The sequence below is a fragment of the Bombina bombina genome, chromosome 2, assembly GCF_027579735.1.
Source record: "Bombina bombina isolate aBomBom1 chromosome 2, aBomBom1.pri, whole genome shotgun sequence".
NCBI lineage: Eukaryota > Metazoa > Chordata > Amphibia > Anura > Bombinatoridae > Bombina > Bombina bombina.
The window spans coordinates 1,116,268,098-1,116,287,458 of NC_069500.1; positions in this window are offsets into that span (position 1 = coordinate 1,116,268,098).

The window sequence follows — 19,361 nt, forward strand, 5'->3', positions numbered from 1 at the left end:
GCCTAGATAGACAAGTGCATATAATCAATTAATAATTGGGAGGTACATAAAATTGGTTTGTTAGATTAACCTTCCTTTTTTATCTGTTGGCATACACATATTATTTTATAAAGGAGGCAGCAGCATTTCTAGAGGGGTGATAGTTTGAAATGGGCACTCCAGTCAAAAGCACCCTCAATTCTTAAGTGTCAACAGCCATACATCTGCATGTTTTTTTTTCTGTTTTAAAGCAAGAAGAATGCTGACCCTTTCTTAACCTCTCTTATAGAGGTCCAAAGACACTACTGAGAACAGAACATCCCCATATTTATCTTTGGTTGTGGAGAAAAAACATTTTAAGGATATACTTCAGCAAGTACAAGAAGGCAAATAGCTTAAGCTCTGGCATTTTCTCACACAGTAATATCCCAAAAATCTAGTCGGTGTCCCACCCAGGGTAAATGTTTGAGAACTCAAATAAAGCAATACCTAGGCAAAAAATGATAGGCCAAATTACAAGTGGCACGCTATTTATTGCTTTCGCTCATGCACATATCGCCAGGAGTCAACTTTAAACTTGCGCAGGGTATTGCAAGTTAAAAGTAATTGGTTTGCACGTGAACAAAAGCCAAAGTACTTCAGATATTGCAACCACGCACTTCTTCTCCCATAAACTTTAATGGAGTGCAACTTCATAAAAAACACATCGCGGTGAGCGAACCAGTCACCTCATTAGACCTGCATCACTAACCCGAAGTGAGTAGTACATATTTTCCATTTATATGTTCTTTACATAGGATAAAATGTTATTTTTATTTATAAATAAATAATTATATATATATATATATATATATATATATATATATATATACAGTATCCCACAAAAGTGAGTACACCCCTCACCTTTTTGGAAATATTTCATTATATCTTTTCATGTGACAACACTGAAGAAATGACACTTTGCTACAATTTAAAGTAGAAAGTAGTGAGTTTACAGCCTGTAACAGTGTAAATTTGCTGTCCCCCCCAAAATAACTCAACACACAGCCATTAATGTCTAAACTGCTGGCAACAAAAGTGAGTACTGCAGTCTTCTAGATTCTGATAGCACCAACCTGAGTATGCGTTAAAATGAATAGCACCCTATCCAGCATATGATTTAAGAGAATCTGTTGCATATGGCCAAGGAATGAGATTCCCAGCCTTATATATAACTTGTTTCATTCTTATTGGAACTCAACAGCTAGAAACAGTTTTCTGGCAGTTGCAAAGAGAATTTACCAGTCAAAAGTAGGTTATGCTGAATAACCCAATGTATATATAAAATTGAATCAATCACAATTCTTTAGAATAACTTTTGTAGATAAATAATTTGATAAGCTTTTCTAAAGAACTGTGATCAGTCCATATACAGTTCACATTGTCTCTTTTCAGCTTTTAAATAGGTTTTATATAAATATATATATATATATATATATATATATATATATATATATACACATACATACAAGGGCCTATCTATGGCCCATGTTTCTGGCGAGTCTTCAGACTCACCAGAAACAGCAGTTATGAAGCAGCGGTCTAAAGACCGCTGCTCCATAACCCTGTCCGCCTGCTCTGAGCAGGCGGACAGGAATTGCCGCAATTCAACCCGATCGAATACGATCGGGTTGATTGACACCTCTCTGCTGGCGGCCGATTGGCCGCAAGTCAGCAGGGGGCGGCGTTGCACCAGCAGCTCTTGTGAGCTGCTGGTGCAATGCTGAATACAGAGAGCGTATTGCTCTCCGCATTCAGTGAGGTCTTGCGGACCTGATCCGCACTGTCAGATCAGGTATGTAAGACCTTTCATAAATAGAGGCCACAGTATCTCACATTTTTGTAAATATTTTATTATATCTTTTCATGTGACAACATTGAAGAAATTACACTTTGCTACAATTTTAAGTAGTGAGTGTACAGCCTGTATAACAGTGTAAATTTGCTGTCCCCTCAAAATAACTCAACACACAGCCATTAATGTCTAAACCGTTGGCAACAAAAGTAAGTAAACCCCTAAGTGGAAATGTCCAAATTGGGCCCAATTAGCCATTCCCCCCCCCTGGTGTCATGTGACTCCTTAGTGTTACAAGGTCTCAGGTGTGAATGGGGAGCAGGTGTATTAAATTTGGTGTTATCGCTCTCACACTCTCTCATACTGGTCACTGAAAGTTCAACATGGCACCTCATGGCAAAGAACTCTCTGAAGATCTTAAAAAAAGAATTGTTGCTCTACATAAAGATGGCCTAGGCTATAAGAGGATTGCCAAGACCCTGAAACTGAGCTGCAGCGCAGTGGGCAAGACCATACAGCGGTTTCACAGGACAGGTTCCACTCAGAACAGGCCTCGCCATGGTCGACCAAATAAGTTGAGTGCACATGCTCAGCGTCATATCCAGAGGTTGTCTTTGGGAAATAGATGTATGAGTGCTGCCAGCATTTCTGCAGAGGTTGAAGGGGTGGGGGGTCATCCTGTCAGTGCTCAGACCATACTCTGCATACTTCATCAAATTGGTCTTTATGGCTGTCATCCCAGAAGGAAGCCTCTTCTAAAGATGATGCACATGAAAGCCCGCAAACAGTTTGCTGAAGACAAGCAGACTAAGGACATGGATTACTGGAACCATGTCCTGTGGTCCAATGAGACCAAGATAAACTTATTTGGTTCAGATGGTGTCAAGCGTGTGTGGCGGCAACCAGGTGAGGAGTACAAAGAAAAGTGTGTCTTGCCTACAGTCAAGCATGGTGGTGGGAGTGTCATGGTCTGGGCCTGTGTGAGTTCTGCTGGGAATAGGAAGCTAGAGTTCATTGAGGGAACCATGAATGCCAACATGTACTGTGACATACTGAAGCAGAGCATGATCCCCTCCCTTTGGAGACTGGGCAGTATTCCAACATAACAACCCCAAACACACCTCCAAGATGACCACTGACTTGCTAAAGAAGGTGAGGGTAAAGGTGATGGACTGGCCAAGCATGTCTCTAGACCTAAACCCTATTGAGCATTTGTGGGGCATCCTCAAACTGAATGTGGGGGAGTGAAAGGTCTCTAACATCCACCAGCCCTGTGATGTCGTCATGGAGTAGTGGAAGAGGACTCCATTGGAAACCTGTGAAGCTCAGGTGAACTCCATGCCCAAGAGGTTTAAGGCAGTGCTGGAAAATAATGGCGCCACATAAAATATTGAAACTTTGGGCACTATTTGGACATTTCCACTTAGGAGTGTCCTCACTTTTATTGCCAACGATTTAGACATTAATGGCTGTGTGTTGAGTTATTTTGAGGGGACAGCAAATTTACACTTTTTTACAGGCTGTACACTGACTACCTTACATTGTAGCAAAGTGTCATTACTTCAGTGTTGTCACATGAAAAGATATAATAAAATATTTACAAAAATAATAAAATATTTACAAAATTGTGAGGGATGTACTCACTTTTGTGAGATACTGTATATATATATATATATATATATATATATATATATATATATATATATATATATATATATATATATATATATATATATATATATATATATATATATATATATATATATATATATATATATACAGGGAGTGCAGAATTATTAGGCAAATGAGTATTTTGACCACATCATCCTCTTTATGCATGTTGTCTTACTCCAAGCTGTATAGGCTCGAAAGCCTACTACCAATTAAGCATATTAGGTGATGTGCATCTCTGTAATGAGAAGGGGTGTGGTCTAATGACATCAACACCCTATATCAGGTGTGCATAATTATTAGGCAACTTCCTTTCCTTTGGCAAAATGGGTCAAAAGAAGGACTTGACAGGCTCAGAAAAGTCAAAAATAGTGAGATATCTTGCAGAGGGATGCAGCACTCTTAAAATTGCAAAGCTTCTGAAGCGTGATCATCGAGCAATCAAGCGTTTCATTCAAAATAGTCAACAGGGTCGCAAGAAGCGTGTGGAAAAGCCAAGGCGCAAAATAACTGCCCATGAACTGAGAAAAGTCAAGCGTGCAGCTGCCAAGATGCCACTTGCCACCAGTTTGGCCATATTTCAGAGCTGCAACATCACTGGAGTGCCCAAAAGCACAAGGTGTGCAATACTCAGAGACATAGCCAAGGTAAGAAAGGCTGAAAGACGACCACCACTGAACAAGACACACAAGCTGAAACGTCAAGACTGGGCCAAGAAATATCTCAAGACTGATTTTTCTAAGGTTTTATGAACTGATGAAATGAGAGTGAGTCTTGATGGGCCAGATGGATGGGCCCATGGCTGGATTGGTAAAGGGAAGAGAGCTCCAGTCCGACTCAGACGCCAGCAAGGTGGAGGTGGAGTACTGGTTTGGGCTGGTATCATCAAAGATGAGCTTGTGGGGCCTTTTCGGGTTGAGGATGGAGTCAAGCTCAACTCCCAGTCCTACTGCCAGTTTCTGGAAGACACCTTCTTCAAGCAGTGGTACAGGAAGAAGTCTGCATCCTTCAAGAAAAACATGATTTTCATGCAGGACAATGCTCCATCACACGCATCCAAGTACTCCACAGCGTGGCTGGCAAGAAAGGGTATAAAAAAAGAAAATCTAATGACATGGCCTCCTTGTTCACCTGATCTGAACCCCATTGAGAACCTGTGGTCCATCAACAAATGTGAGATTTACAAGGAGGGAAAACAGTACACCTCTCTGAACAGTGTCTGGGAGGCTGTGGTTGCTGCTGCACGCAATGTTGATGGTGAACAGATCAAAACACTGACAGAATCCATGGATGGCAGGCTTTTGAGTGTCCTTGCAAAGAAAGGTGGCTATATTGGTCACTGATTTGTTTTTGTTTTGTTTTTGAATGTCAGAAATGTATATTTGTGAATGTTGAGATGTTATATTGGTTTCACTGGTAAAAATAAATAATTGAAATGGGTATATATTTGTTTTTTGTTAAGTTGCCTAATAATTATGCACAGTAATAGTCACCTGCACACACAGATATCCCCCTAAAATAGCTATAACTAAAAACAAACTAAAAACTACTTCCAAAACTATTCAGCTTTGATATTAATGAGTTTTTTGGGTTCATTGAGAACATGGTTGTTGTTCAATAATAAAATTAATCCTCAAAAATACAACTTGCCTAATAATTCTGCACTCCCTGTATATATATATATATATATATATATATATATATATATATATATATATATATATATATATATATATATATAGCTAGATTACAATTTCCAGGTTAAATTGCACGCGTATAACAAGTTTAAAGTAAACGGGACTGCATGAACACAAACTAAATTTGCGCTTGTCGAGTTAGTGCAACTGAAGTACTTAGCGTAAATGGTTAGGGCTGAATAAAAAGTTGCAACAAACACAACATAAATACAATAAAATAAAGTTTGGCACTCATATACACAGTATTTAATAAAAAAAAGATGCATATAAATATAAAAAATAAATAAAAGGGTTCAAAAGTATATGACAAATGACAAGCTGTTTAAATGGAAATGGTTATAATATATAACTTACATACATGTCTAAATATGTGTATGTATGTATGTATGTATATATACATATGTAAATATGTGTATACATGTGTACTCATGTGTTTATATGTGTATATATGTACAGTATATACACATATAAACACACATATATACACATGTTGGAGCCCTTTTCACTCAAATACCTGAAAACAAGAAAAATATTTTTTATTGAATATTAATATGAATGTTTTTTTGCTGCACATATTTTAGTTCTATGTATTTCTAAATATTTCTTTCTATATACTGTATTTCTGTATAAATATCTATAACTCTAAAAAGGTATAGATAAATATTTTACAAAAACACATTTTATATATATATATATATATATATATATATATATATATATATATATATATATATATATATATATATATATATATATATATATATATAAAGGACATTTTTTTTAAGATTTAAGGGTTTATTAAAGGGACACTGAACCCAATTTTTTTTCTTTTGTAATTCAGAAAGAGCATGCAATTTTAAGCAACTTTCTAATTTACTCCTATTATCAATATTTCTTCGTTCTCTTGCTATCATTATTTGAAAAAGAAGGCATCTAAGCTTTTTTTTTGTTTCAGTACTCTGGACAGCACTTTTTTATTGGTGGATGAATTTATCCACCAATCAGCAAGGACAACCCAGGTTGTTCACCAAAAATGGGCCGGCATCTAAACTTGCATTCTTGCATTTCAAATAAAGATACCAAGAGAATGAAGAAAATTTGATAATAGGAGTAAATTAGAAAGTTGCTTAAAATTTAATGCTCAATCTGAATCACGAAAGAAAATTTTTGGGTACAGTGTCCCTTTAATCATTTGTCAAATTAAACCAATATGAACCTAACAATATAAGCAGAGCATATGGTTCTGTTCATTTCTGAGGATGGTGCCTTTGAAGGTACTTAACACTCCCAAAGAAGTTTCATTTTGGAAGTTACAATGTTTCTACCTGGGGCTTCCTTTCTTTTTGCAAAACTTACAATTTCTTTGAACATGACTGTAAGAGTTGTCCTGTCTGCAGGAACTGGGTGACTTTTAATAATTACTGGGTGACTTTTAATAATTTAATAAATGTAACTTCCTGTCCACTGGACAAAATAAAATGTGTGATCCTCGTCAATAAATGTATCACTTTGTTAAACATTGTTAGTCTGTAAAGATAAAACAGTCCAAAGTGGATGAATCAACTGGAGTGGTTGTCATTGTCAATTGCCAACCAAGGCTGTTGTGATGGATTTTGGAACCCCTTCCTTGGGAAGAGCTATTCTGCATAAGGATTCATGTTTGTAATGTAGTAAAAAGCTACAGTTTAGAATAATAGTAAAAACAGTCAAAAGGTTTCCTACTACCCAGATTAGTTTAAGAAACATGAGAATCATGAACAGATAATATATTATGAAATTGAAAGGTATGTTTGTAAGATTCATTCCAAATATGTATTGGTAATTCAAAAATAAACCGTTTTCATTAAAAAAATATGCAAACCTCCCACCTAAAACATACTTTATTACTTTATACTGTTTCTAGACAGAAGGGTCTTTTGCAGTCAGATCGGCCACTTGAGCATTCTTCATTTTTATAGGTTTTTAAAATTCAAGATCATTCTAATCTATTAGAAAAGCCCTGTTTACTGGTTTAATAAAAAGTTAAAAAGATATTGTTGAAATCAAATATAAAGAGCATGAAAGTTGAACACATCATAAAAATTCCAGTGCTACGGAATTTTGTGGCGCTATACAAATAAATGATAATAATAATAAATGTGGCTTCAGAATATGTACTGTATGTATGATTTCAATTAAGAGTCTGGAGGTTTAAATCTCCAAATTTTAATCAAATTTGCTTGGTTCTCTTGTTATTCTTTGCTGAAGAGATATCTAGATAGGCAGTGTGCACATGTCTGGTAGTGATGTCGCGAACTGTTCGCCGGAGAACAGTTCCCGGAGAACATAGCTTGTTCACGTTCGCCGCGGCGGGCGAACATATGCAATGTTCGATCCGCTCCCTATGTGTCATCATTGAGGAAACTTTGACCCTGTATCTCACAGCCTTCTGACACATTTGAGCCAATCAGCAGCAGACACTCCCTCACAGACCCTCCCAGCTCCTTGGCAGCAGCCATTTTAGATTCATTACGATCTTGCTTTCTTAGTGAGAGGAGCTTTAGTGTTGCTGCTGCTGACATTATAGGGAAATAGATAGCTAGGCTAGTGTATTTAGTGTCCACTACAGTCCTGAAGGACTCATCTAATCTCTGCTGTAAGGACAGCACCCCAAAAATTTGCATTTGCCTGGCTTTCAGCCTGTGTGTGAGGCTCACAGCATATGCTGTGATTAGTGCCACCACTGATATCTGCTTAACATTAGTGTAAATTTAACCAACAAAACTTTTAAATCATTTTGCTAGTGTAATCTAATTTCATTTTCTATCAGGCCTGTGTGTTTCTGGCTTACAGAGCGTATACTGTGGTTAATTGCTGTGCTAGCAGCCACCACTCATATCTGCTTAACATTATTTTAAATAAAAAAAAAACTTTTAAATCATTTTGCTAGTGTAATCTAATTTCATTTTCTATCAGGCCTGTGTGTTTCTGGCTTACACAGCAAACTGTGGTTTATTGCTGTGCTAGCAACCACCACTAATATCTGCTTAACATTATTTTAAATTTTAAAAAAAACTTTTAAATCATTTTGCTAGTGTAATCTAATCTCATTTTCTATCAGGCCTGTGTGTCAGGCTTACACAGCATACAACGTTGTTTAATTGCTGTGCCAGCAGCCACCACTCATATCTGCTTAACATTATTTTAAATTTAAAAAAAAACCTTTTAAATCATTTTGCTAGTGTAATCTAATTTAATTTTCTATCAGGCCTGTGTGTTTCTGGCTTACACAGCATACTGTGGTTAATTGCTGTGCTCGCCACCACTCCAGCCACCACTCAGTCATAAACATTATTGTAAATTTAAAAAAAAAAAAAATTAAATCATTTTGCTAGTGTAATCTAATTTAATTTTCCATCAGGCCTGTGTGTCAGGCCCACATCATATAGTGTGATTAATAGCTCTTTTTTCCACCACTCTCTTGAGCTATGTAATCTATGTATCTATCTATCAAATCTATCTATCTTGTGGTTGTGCAAATGGACTGTTTGTGGTTGTTTGTGGTGCTTTACACTTGGAGTTTGGTCTGTCACTGTGAAGCAGGCGTAACCCTTACACTACCTGATCGATACAACATCATAAATGATGTTTTAAAGCACGTTATTCCAAACTATTTAGAAATGTTAGGTGATTTAGGCCCTTTATGGGTTAAAAGCAGACTCTTCAACTATGTAATTTTCCATGGGAGTTTTACCATGGATCCCCCTTCAGCATGCCACAGTCCAGGTGTTAGTACCCTTGAAACAACTTTTCCATCACTATTGTGGCCAGAAAGAGTCCTTGTGGGTTTTAAAGTTAGTCTGCCTATTGAAGTCAATGGCGGTCAATGGATCAGCCAATCGGATTGAACTTCAATCCGATTGTCTGATTGCATCAGCCAATAGGATTTTTCCTACCTTAATTCCGATTGGCTGATAGAATTCTATCAGCCAATCGGAATTGAAGGGACGCCATTTTTTGGATGACGTCATTTAAAGGAACCTTCATTCTTCAGTCGCCGTCGGATGGAAGAGGATGCTCTGCGTCAGATGTCTTGAAGATAGACCCGCTCCGCTCCGGATGGAAGAAGATAGAAGATGCGGCCTGGATGAAGACTTCTGCCAGTCTGGATGTCATCTTCTGGCCGGATCGGATGACAACTTCTTCCCCTCTGGAGGTCCACTTGTGCCCGGCTGGGTGAAGACGGCTCAAGGTAGGGAGATCTTCAAGGGGTAGTGTTAGGTTTTTTAAGATGGATTGGGTTTTTGAGTAGGGTTGGGTGTGTGGGTGGTGGGTTTTAATGTTGAAGGGGTTGTATTTCTTTTTTTACAGGTAAAAGAGCTGATTACTTTGGGGCAATGCCCCACAAAAGCCCTTTTAACGGCTATTTGTAATTTAGTATAGGGTAGGGAATTTTATTATTTTGGGGGCTTTTTATTTTATTAGGGGGCTTAGATTAGGTGTAATTAGTTTAAACTTCTTGTAATTTTTTTATTTTCTGTAATTTAGTGTTTGTTTTTTGTACTTTAGTTTATTTTATTTAATTGTATTTTATTTTAGGTAATTGTAGTTAATTAAATTAATTTATTTAATGATAGTGTAGTGTTAGGTGTAATTGTAACTTAGGTTAGGATTTATTTTACAGGTTTGTCTTTATTTTAACTAGGTAGCTATTAAATAGTTAATAACTATTTAATAACTATTCTATCTAGTTAAAATAAATACAAAGTTGCCTGTAAAATAAAAATAAATCCTAAAATAGCTACAATGTAATTATTAATTATATTGTAGCTATCTTAGGGTTTATTTTATAGGTAAGTATTTAGTTTTAAATAGGAATAATTTAGTTAATAATAGTAATTTTATTTAGATTTATTTAAATAATATTTAAGTTAGGGGGGTGTTAGGGTTAGGTTTAGGGGTTAATAACTTTATTATAGTAGCGGCGTAGTTGGCGGCGGCAGATTAGGGGTTGATACATTTAATAGGCTATGTGGGATATGGCGGTTTAGGGGATAATACTTGAATGGGTTTATTGCATTGTGGGTTAATGGCGGATTAAGCGTTAATAGTTTTAAGAGGTAGTTTATGATGTTGGGGTTGGCAGATTTAGGGGTTAATAATTTAGTTATTACTTGTGGTGTGGGTTTGATGGCGGATATAGGGGTTAATAGACTTTATTAGTTATTGCTGTTGACAGGTAGATAGACATTGCGCATGTGTTAGGTGTTAGTTTATTTTTGCAGGCATTTTCGGAAGTTACGGTGCTCCCATACTCAGCGCAAGGCCTGCTACATCCAGGGCCATCTTTAACACAGGGCAAAAGGGGCAGCTGCCCAGGGCCCAGTCTCTGTTGAGGGGCCCAAGAGTCCTAAAAAAAAAAATAATTTTTTTTTTTTATGGTTCATACCAGACTGCAAATGTGAAATGGGGAACACACACATTCAGCCCTAATACTGTCACAGTCAAAAGCACTCTGCCGTTGTCATTTGACATGCCAAGCTATTGCCATGTGCTGTTTTAGATGTGCACTGTGCAGTACTGAATGCAAAGCCCTAACTCGGCATCCAGCCATTTCCACTGCATCAGAAAAGGTCCTACTGGGGTTACCACTGTTACGAGGTAACTGCTCTGGTGGTGGGGATTGTTTCTGGGTAGGGCTGACTGTAGGCGCATGCAGCAGAAAGCTGGAGCGGCAGGCACGTGAGGATTTGAGCATCTGTGCAGCTGCATACACTGCTCTCTTCAGTCTTGAGGCTGTGTGACTCATCTCACACTGTATCCATGCAGCCTTGGACAGACAGCATCCAGTCTACTGGTCCCCTTAGCCCTGCTCTTTCTGCTGTGGCCCTAAGATCAACTAACTGAAGTTTGTTAGGGGAACAGTGCTTTGTAGAAAGGTGTCAGTGGGAAGAACAAGTGAGTGCACACACGCCCCTCCCCATTCAGCATTGTCTAGTGCAGGGTGAGAGGAAACTTGTTCCTAGCAAAGAAGCGACATGTGCTGCTGTGGCTGATGTATAGTGTCATGCTGATACTTCACACATTAATGTAAGGTTTATTTTTATAGTTTTTATTTTCTCTCTGTCTCAGATTTTACAGCTTCCCATAGTAGTTCTGCTGTTCCAGTCAGTAAACTAATATTTGTCTGCACCTCCATGCTTCCTCCTCAGTCTTTACCTTGCTTTGCTCCTGTTGGCTGCCCTAAATCTCCTTAACCAGCTAACCTTGCACCAGAATCACATTCAAAAGAATATTAAATGAATCCACAGTGGAGAAATGTATATATTTATTTACTTATTAGTACTGCTTAGGTCTAGTTTCACATATTGCAATTTATTTCATTTTTTTTTTAAATGATTAGCCCAGCAGTGGATGATCCACCGCTGGACTAATAATTTAATTTTTTTTTTTTTTTATTTAGTTGTTTTTTGGGATGTTGGGGTGGAGAGCGAAATTGTATGGGGTGGGGGGGGGGCAAGAAAATTTTGCCCAGGGTCCAGTCGATATTAAAGACGGCCGTGGCTACATCTGCCTTTTATGGCGAGGTAAAAATGGAGTAAGATTTCTCCATTTTCGCCACATAAGGCCTTGCGCTGGATATTGGATACCAATTTACGACGCGGTCTCATGTTAGCCTATGGGAGTAATAATTGCGAGCGACGGGTGAAATATGCACGCATAACTTGTATGCTACGCCGTATATGTAATACCAAAATCACGTAATATATACATAAATTTACAGAAATATTTTTATAAAATAAAAAGAACATTTTCATTTAAGTGAAGAACATTGGAATGTCAATTTTTTCTGTTGGAAACATAGTAAAACACATTATAATATATAAAAAATAAATACAAATGATTTTTTATGTTTAAATGTATTTGAGTGGTGGATACCACTATGTCAAAACGTGGCAGTGACACTCAGGGCGAAGTAATACCTAACTGGTCGAGGATTGCAGTTGGTAAGCGGTTAAGTTTCTGCTCTCCATCCGTATCCATCCGGTATATAGGTTAATTCTGTTTCCTTTCATTTCATTTGAGGACCAATTAAAGATTCAAGTCCCAAGGAAATTTCTTCCAGAAACGAATATATCCTTCCATCTTTTTGAACTGTTTAGCGAATGTATTTTTCACATTTATTTTAAGGTTGTTTTTGCTGTTTAAATTGCACAACCTGTGAAGGCCTCTCTACTGGAAATGTCTTCAGGTATCCTTACTCCAACAAGAAGTATAACATCAAACACAAAGGCCTAGATTTGGAGTTTGGCGTTAGCCGTGAAAACCAGCGTTAGAGACTCCTAACGCTGGTTTTAGGCTAACTCTGGTATTTGGAGTCACTCAAAAAAGGGTCTAACGCTCACTTTTCAGCCGCGACTTTTCCATACCGCAGATCCCCTTACGTAAATTGCGTATCCTATCTTTTCAATGGGATTTTTCTAACTCCGGTATTTAGAGTCGTGTCTGAAGTGAGCGTTAGAAATCTAACGACAAAACTCCAGCCGCAGGAAAAAAGTCAGTAGTTAAGAGCTTTCTGGGCTAACGCCGGTTTATAAAGCTCTTAACTACTGTACTCTAAAGTACACTAACACCCATAAACTACCTATGTACCCCTAAACCGAGGTCCCCCCACATCGCCGCCACTCGATTACATTTTTTTAACCCCTAATCTGCCGACCGCCAACTACGTTATACTTATGTATCCCTAATCTGCTGCCCCTAACACCGCCGACCCCTATATTATATTTATTAACCCCTAACCTGCCCCCCACAACGTCGCCACCAGCTACCTACACTTATTAACCCCTAATCTGCCGACCGCAAAGCGCCGCCACCTACGTTATCCTTATGTACCCCTAATCTGCTGCCCCTAACACCGCCGACCCCTATATTATATTTATTAACCCCTAATCTGCCCCCCTCAACGTCGCCTCCACCTGCCTACACTTATTCACCCCTAATCTGCCGAGCGGACCGCACCGCTACTATAATAAAGTTATTAACCCCTAATCCGCCTCACTAACCCTATAATAAATAGTATTAACCCCTAATCTGCCCTCCCTAACATCGCCGACACCTAACTTCAATTATTAACCCCTAATCTGCCGACTGGAGCTCACCGCTATTCTAATAAATGTATTAACCCCTAAAGCTAAGTCTAACCCTAACACTAACACCCCCCTAAATTAAATATAATTTTAATCTAACGAAATTAATTAACTCTTATTAAATAAATTAATCCTATTTAAAGCTAAATACTTACCTGTAAAATAAATCCTAATATAGCTACAATATAAATTATATTACATTGTAGCTATTTTAGAATTAATATTTATTTTACAGGCAACTTTGTAATTATTTTAACCAGGTACAATAGCTATTAAATAGTTAAGAACTATTTAATAGTTACCTAGTTAAAATAATTATAAAATTGCCTCTAAAATAAATCCTAACCTAAGTTACAATTAAACCTAACACTACACTATCATTAAATTAATTAAATAAAATAACTACAATTACCTACAATTAAACCTAACACTACACTATCAATAAATTAATTAAATACAATATCTACAAATAACTACAATGAAATAAACTAACTAAACTACAAAAAATAAAAAAGAACTAAGTTACAAAAAATAAAAAAATATCTACAAACATAAGAAAAATATTACAACAATTTTAAACTAATTACACCTACTCTAAGCCCCCTAATAAAACAACAAAGCCCCCCAAAATAAAAAATGCCCTACCCTATTCTAAATTACTAAAGTTAAAAGCTCTTTTACCTTACCAGCCCTGAACAGGGCCCTTTGCGGGGCATGCCCCAAGAAGTTCAGCTCTTTTGCCTGTAAAAAAAACATACAATACCCCCCAACATTACAACCCACCACCCACATACCCCTAATCTAACCCAAACCCCCCTTAAATAAACCTAACACTAAGCCCCTGAAGATCTTCCTACCTTATCTTCACCATACCAGGTTCACCGATCCGTCCTGAAGAGCTCCTCCGATGTCCTGATCCAAGCCCAAGCGGGGGGCTGAAGATGTCCATAATCCGGTAGAAGTCTTCAGCCAAGCGGGGCAGAAGAGGTCTTCCATCCGATTGAAGTCTTCATCCAAGCGGGGCAGAAGAGGTCTTCCATCCAATTGAAGTCTTCATCCAGGCGGCATCTTCTATCGACATCCATCTGGAGCGGAGTGGCAGCATCCTGAAGACCTCCGACGCGGAACATCCATCCTGGCCGACGACTGAACGACGAATGACGGTTCCTTTAAATGACGTCATCCAAGATGGCGTCCCTCGAATTCCGATTGGCTGATAGGATTCTATCAGCCAATCGGAATTAAGGTAGGAATATTCTGATTGGCTGATGGAATCAGCCAATCAGATTTAGCTCGCATTCTATTGGCTGATCGGAACAGCCAATAGAATGTGAGCTCAATCTGATTGGCTGATTGGATCAGCCAATCGGATTGAACTTGATTCTGATTGGCTGATTCCATCAGCCAATCAGAATATTCCTACCTTAATTCCGATTGGCTGATAGAATCCTATCAGCCAATCGGAATTCGAGGGACGCCATCTTGGATGACGTCATTTAAAGGAATCGTCATTCGTCATTCAGTCGTCGGCCAGGATGGATGTTCCGCGTCGGAGGTCTTCAGGATGCTGCCGCTCCGCTCCAGATGGATGTCGATAGAAGATGCCGCCTGGATGAAGACTTCAATCGGATGGAAGATCTCTTCTGCCGCGCTTGGATGAAGACTTCAATCGGATGGAAGACCTCTTCTGCCCCGCTTGGATGAAGACTTCTACTGAATCATGGACATCTTCAGCCCCCCGCTTGGGCTTGGATCAGGACATCGGAGGAGCTCTTCAGGACTGATCGGTGAACCTGGTATGGTGAAGATAAGGTAGGAAGATCTCCAGGGGCTTAGTGTTAGGTTTATTTAAGGGGGGTTTGGGTTAGATTAGGGGTATGTGGGTGGTGGGTTGTAATGTGGGGGGGGGGGTATTGTATGGTTTTTTTACAGGCAAAAGAGCTGAACTTCTTAGGGCATGCCCCGCAAAGGGCCCTGTTCAGGGCTGGTAAGGTAAAAGAGCTTTTAACTTTAGTAATTTAGAATAGGGTAGGACATTTTTTATTTTGGGGGGCTTTGTTGTTTTATTAGGGGGCTTAGAGTAGGTGTAATTAGTTTAAAATTGTTGTAATATTTTTCTTATGTTTGTAGATATTTTTTTATTTTTTGTAACTTAGTTCTTTTTTAGTTTTTGTACTTTAGTTAGTTTATTTCATTGTAGTTATTTGTAGATATTGTATTTAATTAATGTATTGATAGTGTAGTGTTAGGTTTAATTGTAGGTAATTGTAGGTATTTTATTTAATTAATTTAATGATAGTATAGTGTTAGGTTTAATTGTAACTTAGGTTAGGATTTATTTTACAGGTAATTTTGTAATTATTTTAACTAGGTAACTATTAAATAGTTCTTAACTATTTAATAGCTATTGTACCTGGTTAAAATAATTACAAAGTTGCCTGTAAAATAAATATTAATCCTAAAATAGCTACAATGTAATTATAATTTATATTGTAGCTATATTAGGGTTTATTTTACAGGTAAGTATTTAGCTTTAAATAGGAATAATTTATTTAATAAGAGTTAATTAATTTCGTTTGATTAAAATTATATTTAACTTAGGGGGTGTTAGTGTTAGGGTTAGACTTAGCTTTAGGGGTTAATACATTTATTAGAATAGCGGTGAGCTCCGGTCGGCAGATTAGGGGTTAATAATTGAAGTTAGGTGTCGGCGATGTTAGGGAGGGCAGATTAGGGGTTAATACTATTTATTATAGGGTTAATGAGGCGGATAAGGGGTTAATAACTTTATTATAGTAGCGGTGCGGTCCGCTCGGCAGATTAGGGGTTAATAAGTGTAGGCAGGTGGAGGCGACGTTGTGGGGGGCAGATTAGGGGTTAATAAATATAATATAGGGGTCGGCGATGTTAGGGCAGCAGATTAGGGGTACATAAGGATAATGTAAGTAGCGGCGGTTTACGGAGCAGCAGATTAGGGGTTAATAATAATATGCAGGGGTCAGCAATAGCGGAGACAGCAGAATAGGGGTTAATAAGTGAAAGGTTAGGGGTGTTTAGACTTGGGGTACAAGTTAGAGTGTTTCCACATAGCAAACAATGGGACTGCGTTAGGAGCTGAATGCGGCTTTTTTGCAGGTGTTAGGTTTTTTTCAGCTCAAACAGCCCCATTGTTTTCTATGGGGGAATCGTGCACGAGCACGTTTTTGAGGCTGGCCGCTTGAGTAAGCAACTCTGGTATCGAGAGTTGAAGCTGCGTTAAAAATGCTCTACGCTCCTTTTTTGGAGCCTAACGCAGCCTTTATGTGGACTCTCAATTCCAGAGTTATTTTTATGGTGCAGCCAGAAAAAAGCCGGCGTTAGCTACGCGGGTCCTTACCGACAAAACTCTAAATCTAGGCCAAAGTATTTAAAGAGTTAAAGGCTTGTAGATGTTGAGATCACATCAGATTAGATAATTGGCGACAGGTGTAAAACATTTAAAGGTCTTGTAAATGTTGAAATCACTAAAGAACTAGTGACAAGATGTAAAACATAAATAAACAACAATTTATTACAAATGTAACCCTATTAATACAAAAGCACAAATATTAGTGCTATAAAATGGGCATGTAAAATATATAATAAAAATTATAAAATACCTAAGTGTTGCAAAATTATAAAATACCTAAGTGTTGATTCATAAATTCAAGTTATTTGATTAGCACAAAAACTTATACATTGTATGAAGGCTCATATAATTTTTGTAACAGTTTGTGTGGTTTAACCCTTGGTATACTTTAGAAAAGTCTCCACTCAGAAAACCTACTGGTTTTTGTGCTAATCAAAATAACTTGAATTTATGAATCAGTGTTGCAACACTTAGGTATTTTATCATTTTTATTGTATATTTTACATGCCCATTTTATAGCACTAATATTTGTGCTTTTGTATTAATAGGGTTACATTTGTAATAAAGTGTTGTTTATTTATGTTTTACATCTTGTCACTAGTTCTTTAGTGATTTCACCATTTACCAGACCCTTTATATGTTTTACACCTGTTGCTAATTATCTAATCTGGTGTGATCTCACCATCTACAAGCCTTTAACTCTTTAAATACACACTAATATAATAGTAAGATATCCCTTTATCCATAGTACTTTTAACCCCTAGTGCTATTTCTAGCGCCTCATTTCCACCTCCCCATTTCCTTTAAATTATTCCCTATCTAGGAAGAAGATAGTAGGAATTAGAGGCTTAGAGGCTATTAACTCTAGTGCTTTTTTATTTACCCCCCTTTTTTTCTATCAATTATTGATCACATACCGCCACCACCTAGAGGAGGGAACCGTGCCAAAATGTTGCTCCAATGCGAAGCGAGATGGATATATGAACTGGGCACTATGGTACCCCAAGGACGAAACGTCCAACTTGATTGGCATTGCTTCTTATGAGAGTTCATGATCTGCCATAAATATTTCTTACTTTTTGTCAGTTTTTTTTAGTTTTTTTGATAGTATTATGCTAGTTCTGTTCTAGTATTCCTTGATTCATGCAATTTTTTTCTAGACCTGTACCTGCCCTTGCTTACAATACACCAAACCTTTGTAACAATATTTTTGAGTTTTCGATGTAGTAGTGTAGCTCTTACTTATGCCGTGGCTGTTATCACAATGACATTACTATTTGCCATATGAACAGATCACTAAAGATACAGATTTGTATCTCTATCTGTCTCTGGCAACAGTAGTATTGTATTTATGACTTTTAGCCATACTCTAATTTTATTTTAATGTACGATCTGTACAGGACCAATATTTTGCTGTGATTGGCTGTACTTAGATAAGCCCACCCCTATCACATTAATATTAGCCTATATGAGAATCGGGATGTCATGAATATCCATTTAATATCTATGTGATCCCTATTGTATTCACTGCCTCTCCTATATATTATTCGTCTATTAATTTTTCACCAATCATTTTTAAAATACACAGGGCTTCTGAGCGTCGTCCCGTCATCATGACAACCGATGACATGGAGATACCACATGGTTGCCGGGACTTCCGGAACGCCGCCGACAGTGCCGCGGGTGGGGGTTAGGAGTCTACATAAGTATGGTAAGTTGTGTTTGCAATTATATGTTGGTTTGAGGACGGGGGAAACCCCGAAACATCACCTTAATAAAAAAACTATTTTTTTATTAAAGACCCGGTGAGTGCCTTTAACTGTGGACTACATATATATATTTAAAGTGCACCCCGTGCAGGATTTACCTACTGCTGTTTCTGAGAGTGCTATACCACCACTGACATATATATATATATATATATATATATATATATACACTGAATACAGGGAGTGCAGAATTATTAGGCAAGTTGTATTTTTGAGGATTAATTTTATTATTGAACAACAACCATGTTCTCAATGAACCCAAAAAACTCATTAATATCAAAGCTGAATAGTTTTGGAAGTAGTTTTTAGTTTGTTTTTAGTTATAGCTATTTTAGGGGGATATCTGTGTGTGCAGGTGACTATTACTGTGCATAATTATTAGGCAACTTAAAAAAAAAAAAATATATACCCATTTCAATTATTTATTTTTACCAGTGAAACCAATATAACATCTCAACATTCACAAATATACATTTCTGACATTCAAAACCAAAACAAAAACAAATCAGTGACCAATATAGCCACCTTTCTTTGCAAGGACACTCAAAAGCCTGCCATCCATGGATTCTGTCAGTGTTTTGATCTGTTCACCATCAACATTGCGTGCAGCAGCAACCACAGCCACTGCTTGAAGAAGGTGTCTTCCAGAAACTGGCAGTAGGACTGGGAGTTGAGCTTGACTCCATCCTCAACCCGAAAAGGCCCCACAAGCTCATCTTTGATGATACCAGCCCAAACCAGTACTCCACCTCCACCTTGCTGGCGTCTGAGTCGGACTGGAGCTCTCTGCCCTTTACCAATCCAACCACGGGCCCATCCATCTGGCCCATCAAGACTCACTCTCATTTCATCAGTCCATAAAACCTTAGAAAAATCAGTCTTGAGATATTTCTT